Below are 12,701 nucleotides of genomic sequence, written 5' to 3' on the forward strand. Positions count from 1 at the left end.
CTCAAATTTTCGATGCAACCCGCGTCTATATTATTATATTTATTTATTCACCAATCAAGGGCCCTCAGGGGGCATATACCATTCTAACAATAAAACATTATAACTACAGGATACAATACACATACCATATACACATGTTAAGGGTTTCTACATTGACATAGTTATTGGATTACCATCACAATACTGATTGAAAATGTGCTGTACAACAAGTGTGCTATATGGGAAGTAAAGTAAAACAATATCATAAAATGTTGTCACAAACACAGAGGGTACCAAAGGACAGTGCCTGGGCCAAGTCGATCAGACTGGCAGTCTTGTACCCTAAGTGTTGAGACAGCTTATACACAGACACAGAAATATATATATATATATATATATATATATATATATATATATATATATATATATATATATATACACTCTCCTGAAAAATTGAAGAAACTAGTTGAGTATACTCAATCAATTGGCTTTGTGATACTAAAACAGGCAATTCAATATCTGCTAAAATATTGTATTGAAAAGACTTCATGACATTATGTAAATGCGGGTCTGTGACTCTGTGGGGGTTAGTATAGAAAACATCCTCCCCAAATATCTGTCATAATTTGTTTTCATGCACACTTTGTAGTGAATTCCTTAAATTTTTTAAATTTAACCTTTTTGTTGGCGTGCATGAATGTGTCATGTGCATCAATCTGTATTATACCTGCATTAAAATTGGATAAATAAATGCATATAAATATGCATACATATATTTAAACCCCCATTTCTTTTTTAACACCTCCTGAATCGTAGCCTTGTTGCAGTTCATTACGTAATATTTTTCATATGTGAAATATGCAAATTATACGTGTGTGAAATATGAATAGATGTTCTACTTTTATCCTATTCTTTATAAATACTGCCATATTAAAATGACTACCTGTTGACATGCTGGGAAAGTATTGTAACATGGGATATTTTTCCGAACAAAGAAAGGCACCCGGTGAATAAAGAAAATTTACTGTCTCTCTTGGTGATTTACAGGTGAAGTAAAATTACGGTAGATGTAAAAACGAAAGTTTGATAAACCAAAGCTTTACCTGAGTAACAGCAGCACCAGTACGTAACACATTGATGGATGAACAACCTCACTTTCGATTTAGAACATCTTAATACTGTTACAGATAATTTGGGAATGAGACAAAGTAGGCGAATAACGAAACCAAGCACGTTACATAATAATTTCAAATCTATATAATAAACGGGAAACCCAAACAAAAACTGGTGTCTCAAACGACATGCGCAGGAAATATCAATTCAATACAAGATATGTATAACCTTGACCATTATAGTTCATTAGCTTATTAATTACAAAGAAAGTACAGTGTATATTACAAACTACACTCAATAAGTCATAAGGAGTCTAAATGAGGGGGGGGGGGGGGTGATCAAGTCTTCTTGCATAGAAAACCATTACTACACTGTAGATCTATATGGTTGTAAACACACAAAGCGCATGAATACATGTAATGTAGAGAGAGAGAGAAAAGAAGGAGAGATAGATACATGTACATTGGACAGAGAGAGAGAGTGGATGGATAGAAACATTGTAGATAGATAAATAGATAGAAGAGAAAATACATTGGATCAACATGACAATTTGGAACTATTTAAGGTGGGTCCTTAGTCCTGGATTTTTGGGGTTTAGGTAGCATTTTTTCGTTTGGAATCAATAGATTAACATTCAGAGTAATGAGAAAAGGCAAATTAGTTAAGGATTTCCAAATTTATTTTCATTACAGACACTACTGAAGTAATGCACCCTATGTAGATTTTTATGAAATTCATTGGAAACAGTTATCTGTTGTTATTTTAAAATAAAAACAACAACAAAAAATTTAAATTGCATTTATTTATCAGGAAACATGTCAAGAACTAAAACACATGTCATTTTCACTATGTTCATCAAGTTTTAGTATAATAAGTGCAAAATTATTGAATTAGCCTTACTCTCCAAAATGTTAAAAAACAAACAAATATGGACACAATTTCCTTATAGCATGGTTTACATATCATTTTTTCTGGTTATATTAGTAGATGTACATCTGTTATAGTTATTTATGAAAAAAAAATCCATACCTTTCCTTAATAATTTCAAATCTATAGCTTCCAGAGTATGTATACCCCCATAAAAACCCTAAATCTGGCACCATACAACTAAGCTATTCAAAACCACTCATGGATTAAAATTTTATGTAATTTCATGAAAAGACACAGATAATAATTCCTTATCACCTTGGTAAAATGTTTGTGAAAAATATAGGAAATCTATTGCATAATGGACTTGATAAATAATTTAATGAAAACAGAGTTATTGTCCTTGGATTCAATATTTTGAAACGCATAATTGACTATTCAAATATAACTAAGACTTTTGAAATATTTTATGGCTAACAAGATTTTTTACAATAACTATTGAAAAAGACTCCAACAAAATTTATGTTCCAGTCATTAAATTATTGACTTTGCACAATCTTATGACGTCACAGGAGTGTGGAACTACGTTAAGTGACAAAAGAGCTTAATGAATATTTCCCTGGGTCAACCGGGTAGATGTACATGTGTATACGTCATTCAGTGAAGTGCACTAATAACCGGGGTAGATTTACATGTGTATACGTCATTCAGTGAAGTGCACTAATAACCGGGGTAGATTTACATGTGTATACGTCATTCAGTGAAGTGCACTAATAACTGGGTTACTTTAAATGTATTAGATGATTTGTAGTAATATTTATTCATATGTATTCTTAAATTTACATAATTAGGGCATTGAAATGTGAAAACGAAATTCATCTTATAATATGTTAAATGTCATAAACTTCACACAATTTATCCTGACAGTTTTTTTTTTCGTTTTTTTTTTTTTTTTGTTGTTGGTGCTTTTCAAATTCAATAACAAGCAATGAGTGGAATATTATTGAAATTTTACCAACAAGAACTCTCAGTGTATTGAAGACCAGCAGACTTTTAAGTCCATTCTACTTACTCTAAAAAGGTAACACAAAAGTGTGAATAATTATTTAGCTGTGGAAATATACAGAAGGTACACGCCCCTGTTTATTTAAAAAAATTCAATAAAACAGTCAAACTTATTGAATGAAGCCCTTTCAATCAATTCATTCCGCAAAAATATGATAGCAGAAATCACAAGCCTACCATCATGTTTTTCTTTTTGGGAAACGATTAATCAACATTATTCATACAGAGCTAAGGCACAAATGTATCCTTCATTATGATCCTTATAAACGTAATATTAAAAATTTCCATTTCGTTCATGTGGACATAATAACCAAGGTATATATCATCTCTCTCTCTCTCTCTCTCTCTCTCTCTCTCTCTCTTTTATTTTATTCTTTTTTTTTTTTTGCTTGTAAAAATTACTATAAACGTTTTGATCGCCTTTTGATGCTTGACTTGTAAAAAGTACTAATATATATATATATATACATGTATATTCAGCTATTAACAAATTTATAGATAAAACTGGTAGACTCATTTATTTAATAATCATTGTACATTTTACCTGTTAATTATTATCTTGCATGACATATTGTAATGTTTTAGGAGAGAGACTAGTAAGTTGTTAGAACTTGTTCCCAATCCTTTTGATTTGATCAATAAGATATATGTTCAAAACAATTTCAAACAATTATTATTTTGTCCATTTAAACCAAAAATCAATGCGGTTCATCTACTCCTTACGATGTACATGTACCAGTGTACAAAGTTTGATGTCTGTTAAGCAAACGGTTCTTAAGATACTTCAGTGAACAAAACTTAGTCTACAGATCGACCGACCCTCATGCAGGTGCATGCAAAACATGCCTCTCTTTTTCAGGGGAAGGGGGGGTGTAAAACTATCGTGTAATAAAATTGGGGTGTTAGATTTGCCTCATTCAGGAAAAACTTTCAATTGTAAATTAAAGTCATTTTTTAAAAATGTAAAAAATTTGTGAGACTCGTGTATGAGTACATGAATGTATGCATGGTTTATATACATTGCGTCCAGTGTAACGCCCTACTTCACTGTAAATGGACATTAAATATCATAGTTTCTGATTTTATCTCTACACCATTTGAGTACTTCCGCTTTAAAAATGAGATGATGCGTTATTTCTCGTTAAAGCTTAATCCAAACAAATTTCTAAAAACTAAATTCAGCTTGAAATTGAAATCATAGGATTAAAAAAAAGTTTACATTATCAAGTCTATCTCATTATTGGAAACACAATTTCGACTTAAAAAGATGCTACATTAATATGTTATATATCACTTTTTCATAGCCATCAATAATGAGCTTAAATACTGTCTACACATCCGCTTTCGATCTAAGGATCATCTATGTACTGTCTATCATACCGTAGCCATGAGTGTGTATATATATATATATATATATATATATACACACACACACACACACACATATACACATGTACACAAAAAAACCCTCTCGTGTATTTTCATCATAGGGATTACTTAAATTGAAGGGGGAAAAGATCATAAAAATTATGTTTATTGTATAATAATGTAATTAATGAACACTGGTACGTGTTCATGCAGTATGCCGACGTGAATCGCAGTTTATACATTTCTAAATATAGTTTAGAATTATTTACATGTGCCATACAATCCAAACACCCATTGCCTACATGATTACGTACATGTACAATGTCAATTGCAAGGAAGCAATGTATTCATTGATGTGGATAAATCTAACTAGACGATGCTCCACACTTGAAGGAAAGGGTTCTTAAACAAACAATTGACACGTCGGATTACAAAGTGCCATAAACAGGTCGCCGACCGGTAGTGTTAAATGTACTCCGTATGGTGAAACAAAATGTTGCCAAATCCCGCTAAATTTGGCGTGCTCTAATAAATGAGAAAATGATAAATTGTTCAATCTTTTTCACAATGAATTACAGTACATTACGAAATCGCCAAATGTTTTCAGAGGCAGCTACACTTAGAAACAATCACAGCAAAAGTTTGTAAAATCACCGCAAAGGACGGTTGCATAAATTTCATTCCAAATTATATTTCCCACAAATTTTCTGTTTTGTTTATTATTATTTTGCTTTTTTTCTTCGTTTGTTTGTTTATGTGTGGGGGTTGGGGGGGTGTTAAGTTTTTGTTGTTGTTGATTTTGTTAAAAACATATATTGAACACAGCCGGTGATCAGTAACGAACAACATATTATACATAATATAAATATGATTTTTTTTTTCAAAACAGCCATCGTCGGACACCCACAGCTTATCTTGTCTTCCTCTCGAAGACGAAACCAGACAAATGTATCTGCGACATACGATGGAAATCCACAGATGCTTAATTGGGTTTTAAGACATGAATACACATTTAGCCTGTAAAGTTATTCATATGTGTTAAATACCAGGCACTTGTGATTAAAATACAGTAAATATTTCATAATACATGCATGCATTAAATATATATCCCGTCTGAAATCTTGCATATATCATTGGAAATTATTGGTATTAAAAATAGACTGAAAATCTATGTATTCCCAACACTATCTAACCACTCGACGTATCCAAATAAACAGAGAGTAGATCTCCCACACGATAGGTGGTTTTAAAGCTGACCCGTGAACATTTTCAACAAGTGAACAACGATATCTTAATTTCATTTCACAAAGAGAGAACATGATTACCCAAATTCACCAACTGATTTCAATCCAAAATATAGTTTTTCTTCTGTTCTAAAAGAAGGTCCTTATCAAGTATAGGCTGCACAGTTACATGTAGGTTCTTCCCGACCAGATCATCTACGCACAGTAGGCGTAAATATTGATTTTAATACTCAAATATAACCGATAATTATACCGAAGTCGTCAAATGCATATATCAATCTTGACTTTTAATACTCGATGAAAGTAGAGAATTTATGAAAGTACATGCAATAAAGAAACTATTTCAATTTGAAAAATTCATCAGCAAAATACACAAAAACCGGGCACGTGTCCTAGAAAAAACCACACAAAGTAAATCTGACCTAAATATTAATACACAGTGGTGGAGGAGTGTGGTTTGTGTAGACATATTAAAACTGATAAGTATGAAAAACTTACAGTGATTAAAGTTATATCCCATTCAGTTCATCTACACATTCAAGAATCACGGTTTCCTAGTCTGACGTATACTGACTGTCGAAAGAAACTGTCAGTCAAAAAAAAACTACTTTCGGTTTCGTAAAGTTATCCATGAATATTCATAAAGTGAAATCCGGCAAAGGCAACATCAATGTAAAGTTACTGAATGAGCTTCCGTTACAAGGTATACTAAATCTGAAGTTTCCACATACCCTCTTTAATTTATTACTAGTATCTCACAAAAAATGAGCTATGTAATTATATACCAGTGTGACCGTTGCACGCTGGAAGCGAAGCATTACATATAAAAAATTTCACCTTTGCATGTAATTATAATATGTATACGATGTGACCGTTGGACCGAGCGAAGCATGTACGTAACTCCGTGTCCCGAGTGGTAATCATCCGTTAAGTACGGTAGATTATGATTCATTTAAAAATATATATTTTGAATGAACTTTCCTTGCGCTAAACACCCAGTAACATCTCATTAAAGGAGTTTATATGGGGACAACAGTTTTACATGATCCGCCTATTCATTGAACGCGGGAAATAAAACGCAAGGCGACGTAAACTGTGCATTGTGACGTCACACTTAGCCTCGACTTTTTTCTCTTTTTCAAAGCAAACTATTATACCGAGCGAAGCTCGGACGGGCCGAAGGCCCGTCCGCGAATCAAGGCTTTAAAGGTAACACGTATGTAAAAGAAAAAAGTCAAACTCAGCCAAAGAAAAAGAGATAATCTCTACATACGTTCACTGAAATTTTCGTGATCCATATGGGCGCCGCCATTTATTTTTTCATTACCTGCTTCAACAGTTATTCGTAATTTATTTTGAATGCCAATAATAGAAGACTCTGACGTGCAATTCGTAATTTAAACACTCAGTTTGTTCAAAGTAAATAGTATAATTATCATTATAACAGGTTTTAGCAAATAATTACATATAAAACCGTAATACGACTAAATAGATGAACGAGTTCCCGAGTTTCTTTGAATAAGAATATACGATAAAATTACTGTTACTTTTTTACCATTTTGAATTCATTGGTTAATTTTGTTTAGTTTTATAACGGCCTTTTTCGTTGCATACGGAATGTATTATTGTTGTAAAAATAATTGTTTGCTTTGAAAAAGAGAAAAAAGTCGAGGCTAAATGTGACGTCACAATGCACAGTTTACGTCGCCTTGCGTTTTATTTTCCGCGCTCAATGGATAGGCGGATCCTGTAAAACTGTTCTCCCCATATGAACCCCTTTAATATTGAGATCTTACTGGGTTATCAACGCAAGGAAAATTTCATTAAAAATATATTTTTTTAAATGAATCATAATCTACCGTACTTAACGGAATTATGATTACCACTTGGGACACTCCAATGACCATTTCATGCTTCGCTCGGTCCAACGGTCACACCGTATACATATTAAACAACAATAATACATTCCGTATGCAATGAAAAAGGCCGTTAAAACTAAACAAGATTCACCAATAAATTCAAAATGGTAAAAATGTAACCGTAATTTTATCGTATATTCTTATTCAAAGAAACTCATGATCTCGTTCATCTATTTAGTCGTATTACGGTTTTATATGTATTTATTTGCTAAAACCTGTTACAATGATAATTGTACTATTCACTTTGAACAAACTGAGTGTTTAAATTACGAATTGCACGTCAGAGTCTTCTATTATTGGCATTCAAAATAAAACACGAATAACTGTTGAAGCAGGTAATGAAAAAATAAATGGCGGCGCCCATATGGATCACGAAAATTTCAGTGAACGTATATAGAGATTATCTCTTTTTATTTTGCTGATTTTGACTTTTTTCTTTTACATACGTGTTACCTTTAGAGCCTTGATTCGCGGACGGGCCTTCGGCCCGTCCGAGCTTCGATCGGTATTATTTATGAAATTCCCTGGCGCCCAGTAACATCTAAGTATTAGCTTTCTGTATAACAGGTGACCGTCGTGCGTTCTTGATAAATGTCATTCCAATTCTTATCAAATTTGGCATGAAGCATCTTTGGGACAAGAGGGACCTCACTTGTATATTTCACAACTCCTACACCCCTGGGGGTTTAAGTGCGGAGCAAACACTGTCAAAATTAACGATTTTTAAAAAAACCCCAACAAAAACAGTTCTTCTCTACAACCGCACATCTTTATGAAAAACTAAATGCATAGTGATGTAGAGGAGGAAAGCCTCTACAAATATTGTAAATTTCACGATCCCCAGTGTAGAGGTTCTAACCCCAGGGTGGGTCCAAATCTTAGTATTATATAGTGTATATGTGTAAAACATTTCAAAATATCTGTTTTAATGCCATTGATACTAAATTGAAACTGATTAGATATTTAGAAGAAGTGTATCTATAGGTCATCATTTACCAAAATGATCCCAGGGGGTAATGATTTTAGTTCCAGAGTGGGTCCAAATTTATGATAGTGATTAATGTCTTTATCATTTGAAGGACTTCTTTATATTTGCTGATACGGTATAAAGACTAAGTGCATATCTAGGAAAAGCAGAAAAGGACATATCAAAATTGTGACTATCTTAGGCATGGGGTTTTGACTCTAGGACAGGTTCAAATTTGTCATATCGTGTTAATGTATAATATACTTATTATCTGGCGGCCGCCATATAAATTGACTGGCGGCTGCCACTTATTTTATCTGGCGGTCGCCACTTACTTTATGTGGTGGCCGCCTCTGAATTTATACATGGTGGTAATCTCAGCGAGATTCGTCGAGGCTGGATATTTGGACTGACGCCTCTTCCGAATCTCAGACCAGTGTCACATAAAGTGATTCGGGAAATCTTGCCTGAACTTCGGCCGCTTGTTGCGATTAAAATGGGTTAAATTGAATTTCTTGCCCGCTTCAACTTTTCGCCTCAGACATCTTATTAACTCCCTATCACAATGAAACATGCATTTCTTACCTTTACAAGGTGTAAATCCCACAGTAATTCAAGTTGGCTATTTTCGAAACCATTGCAAACGGCCACCATTTCATATTTTACCTTCTCAACACTGAAGAGTTCCGATATACTACTTCATGACAATTTGTACTATGATTGAAAATACAGAACTTACTGGTTGACAATTACTTTGCACAAAGCATTTAAGCATAAAAATTAAAAGCAATAAAAAGAAAACTGTGTAATATTTAATCAATCTATTAGAAGGCGTCCTAAATTATCGGAACTCTTCAGTGTTGAGAAGGTAAAATATGAAATGGTGGCCGTTTGCAATGGCTTCGAAAATAGCCAACTTGAATTACTGTGAGATTTACACCTTGTAAAGGTAAGAAATGCATGTTTCATTGTGATAGGGAGTTAATAGGATGTCTGAGGCGAAAAGTTGAAGCGGGCAAGAAATTCAATTTAACCCATTTTAATCGCAACAAGCGGCCGAAGTTCAGGCAAGATTTCCCGAATCACTTTATGTGACACTGGTCTGAGATTCGGAAGAGGCGTCAGTCCAAATATCCAGCCTCGACGAATCTCGCTGAGATTAACATGGTGGCTGTCAATTTAAAAAAACAATCGGATTCATATTGCTAAGTGATTATTTTTGAAAGATTTAGAATAGTACGCAAACACGTAGCATCGCTTTTCAAAGTGTAGGGACAGTCGGAGGAGAAATTGTCTTCTACAATTGTTGACAAGCAAAAAATGAACCTAACATTTCTCTTTTGCCCAAACGTCATACTCTTAAGTAGGGGGAAGGAGACTCCGTTCGTCCTTCAATTCATCAATTCATTCATTATTACATTTTCACCATTCATTACTACCACCAAAAGAGTGGGATGGGGGCCAATCCGCCAATTTATCTTATTTCACATGTGAATATAACTTAGTTTGCATATGAAAATATCAGAAAATGAACGTTGTCAAAAAAGTGGAGGGTCAGCCCCCTGGTTCTATGTGCCAGATACGTACACATGAAGATTTGCTCGTGCGCGAATATGTCAACATCTGATATGTGAACATTTATATAAATTTGTAAATTAACAGCACAATCGACAAACAATGATGCTTTTTAATTGTATATCACATACAAATTACTAAGTATTGGAAGGAAGATTACAGGGATTGCGCCCGAGAGAGAGAGAGAGAGAGAGAGAGAGAGAGAGAGAGAGAGAGAGAGAGAGAGAGAGAGAGAGAGAGTAAAACGTGTAAAGTGAGGACAAATTTCAACCAATGGACAGACGTTGTGAGGAAATATTAGCTTAGTGAGGACAAGTGGTGTGATGACATGTCCTTACCAATATTCTCTCTCAAAAACCTTTTTTTCATAATTCAAAAGAGATTATTAGATAAACTTTTATAGGTACATGCATGTATCTCCATAGCTATACCTAACATAGTACATTTTTGTCTTTAGAATAAACAGCACTCGTGTGTGTGTATTCTCTTTTACACATTGTGAGGACGTCCTCGGTAGGTTTGGTCGGATAAAGAGATAAAGAGAGAGAGGGGAGTTGAATAACTGCGGCCGCCAGTTAAATTCTATACTCGGCACCTATCGGCTTCCGTACAAACACGCACATAAACACACACACTTTTGAGACGAACCTTTAATATTTTATATTCCCATTTTAAAGATTACTTTACGGATATGTAGTATATTTTGTCTCTTTTCATTTATCGTGAGCCAGATCATCTTTTGATCATTGTTCATGTTACAAAAGTTCTTGCAGCATTTAATCACCAATTCATATAAAACGTTTCTTTCCTCCTAATTATAAATTCATGATAGTAAAAAAAAAATCCTCAAGTGCATTGGTGCTACATCTAGTACAGTGTCTGTCTTCTCTAGGAATGTTTAGTCTATGAGCTGATATGCAACGGCGTGTGAAACTTTTCCTATGTAATTCTAGGCATTTCTCCTGACCAAAATTCAAACCGGACTATATTTCATTTAGTGCTAATGCACTCTATTCCAAATACATGTTTGGCGATGAGAAGAGGCTCACGCTGCATCATTTAAAAAAACATTTATCTGCTGTTTGAACGATAGTTTTTATAAACCATGCATGTAGTTCACATAATATAGTAGCTGCAATAATGTAGCCCTATCCAATTTTTTTTTAATTCTGACGTTTTCGGGATACCTCTCCCTAAAAAAATATATATATATCACAGAGGGCTACATTATTGCAGCTAGCAATATAGTAGAGTGGAGGGGGGGGGGGGGTCATATTCTATACTCAACAGAAATTGACCAATCTTAACGGAGCGTATTGTAAATCATATAATGTTAAAAAAAAAAAAAAAAAAAGCAGAAAAACAAAATAAAATTTTTCTCGCTTTTACACAGTTAACTATATATATACATGTAGTGTAAAATAATCAATCGCTACACTAAAACCAGATCCTGAGATCCGCTCACTTAGATCGCTACACTAGGCCTAGTGTAGCGATCTAAGTGAGCGGATCTCAGGATCTGGTTTTAATCAGATTGGTACAATAGTTTGCGTGTACTTATGAGATAAACTGTATTTGTGTAAATAACAATTGTAAATAATAGTTTTCACCGTTTGGGAATATAGTTTAGACTGAGAAAAACCTATATTTAATTAATTATATATAATACAAATCCCAGATTTACGGCTCGAGTCTTTCATCATATTGCTGACTGCTCTCTGTAAAAATTTCATTTTATGTTCGGATAGTGTAAAAAGATGACGCAGAGTAGATACATAATCTAAAATAAGAATTGCAGTGTCTGCAGCCAGCCTGTACAAATCTACAGGGAGCTTGTTGAACAAATTCATGCTCTCTTTTTGTTGGTGAAAACCTGGTGTCAAAAATTTCTTTATAGTACATGTATAAGTGTTATGACATATTTGTTCATTGCATTAACGCATTCTGTGGACAAGTTTCCATTCACTGATTATTTGCCACGTGTGTGGGTATTTTCGAGATACGTGACAAGCATCAAATAATCTTTACGTAAAGTTGGACTTGGTATATATAGCAATACAACATTAACGTTTAAAGAGATATTCATGATTTTTATGCCGCTGCACATCGTGGAATTTCAATAATTCACATTTATATATAACCACTTTTCTCTTCATTAGTGATCCACACAAACCATATTTTTAGCCTTTACAACAAAATGAAACACGGCCTGATGCGGTGACCTAAAAAAAAAATCGTTTAAAACCCCTCAAATCCAATCAATTACAGGTCACTGGGAAACGAAGTAGTCACGTAAACGAACAATAAAGCTCAAGTACGTCTATACCATATATATTATGATTCGGTTTTAGTTACTTTATAATTACACATAGTCTAATTTGAATCTAAATACTAGTACAAGCTTGTGAATCTAATACCGTACATGCAAGTTGAAATCACAGGGGCTCGGTTGTCAGATATTGAAGTTTTGTATTATTTGTTCCCGAATAATAAATTGAAGTTTTGCATGATTTGTGTCCGAATAATAAATTATATAAATAAAATCCACCACCAAAATCCGCTTTTTTAGAGGTTTTAAAAAAGGTGTATCATGTGTACATTAAA

General features: G+C 33.7%; 1 protein-coding gene across 16 annotated transcripts in view; it reads right to left on the reverse strand.

Moving 5' to 3' along the window:
- LOC125677531 (uncharacterized) overlaps window positions 1-12,701 on the reverse strand; it is a 71,277-nt gene that overhangs the window by 21,708 nt on the left and 36,868 nt on the right. The window contains exon 1 of one of the 16 annotated variants that reach the window (XM_056158598.1): window positions 6,910-6,953. The exons of 12 other annotated variants lie outside the window; for them this stretch is intronic. The gene's annotated coding sequence lies outside the window, so the exon portion shown is untranslated. Of the gene's footprint in view, window positions 1-1,082; window positions 6,630-6,909; window positions 6,954-12,701 lie in introns of those variants that run through there. 3 more of the 16 variants (XM_048915642.2, XM_048915639.2, XM_056158599.1) reach the window with 3 other exon arrangements.

This window comes from Ostrea edulis, chromosome 3 (genome assembly GCF_947568905.1).
Source record: "Ostrea edulis chromosome 3, xbOstEdul1.1, whole genome shotgun sequence".
NCBI lineage: Eukaryota > Metazoa > Mollusca > Bivalvia > Ostreida > Ostreidae > Ostrea > Ostrea edulis.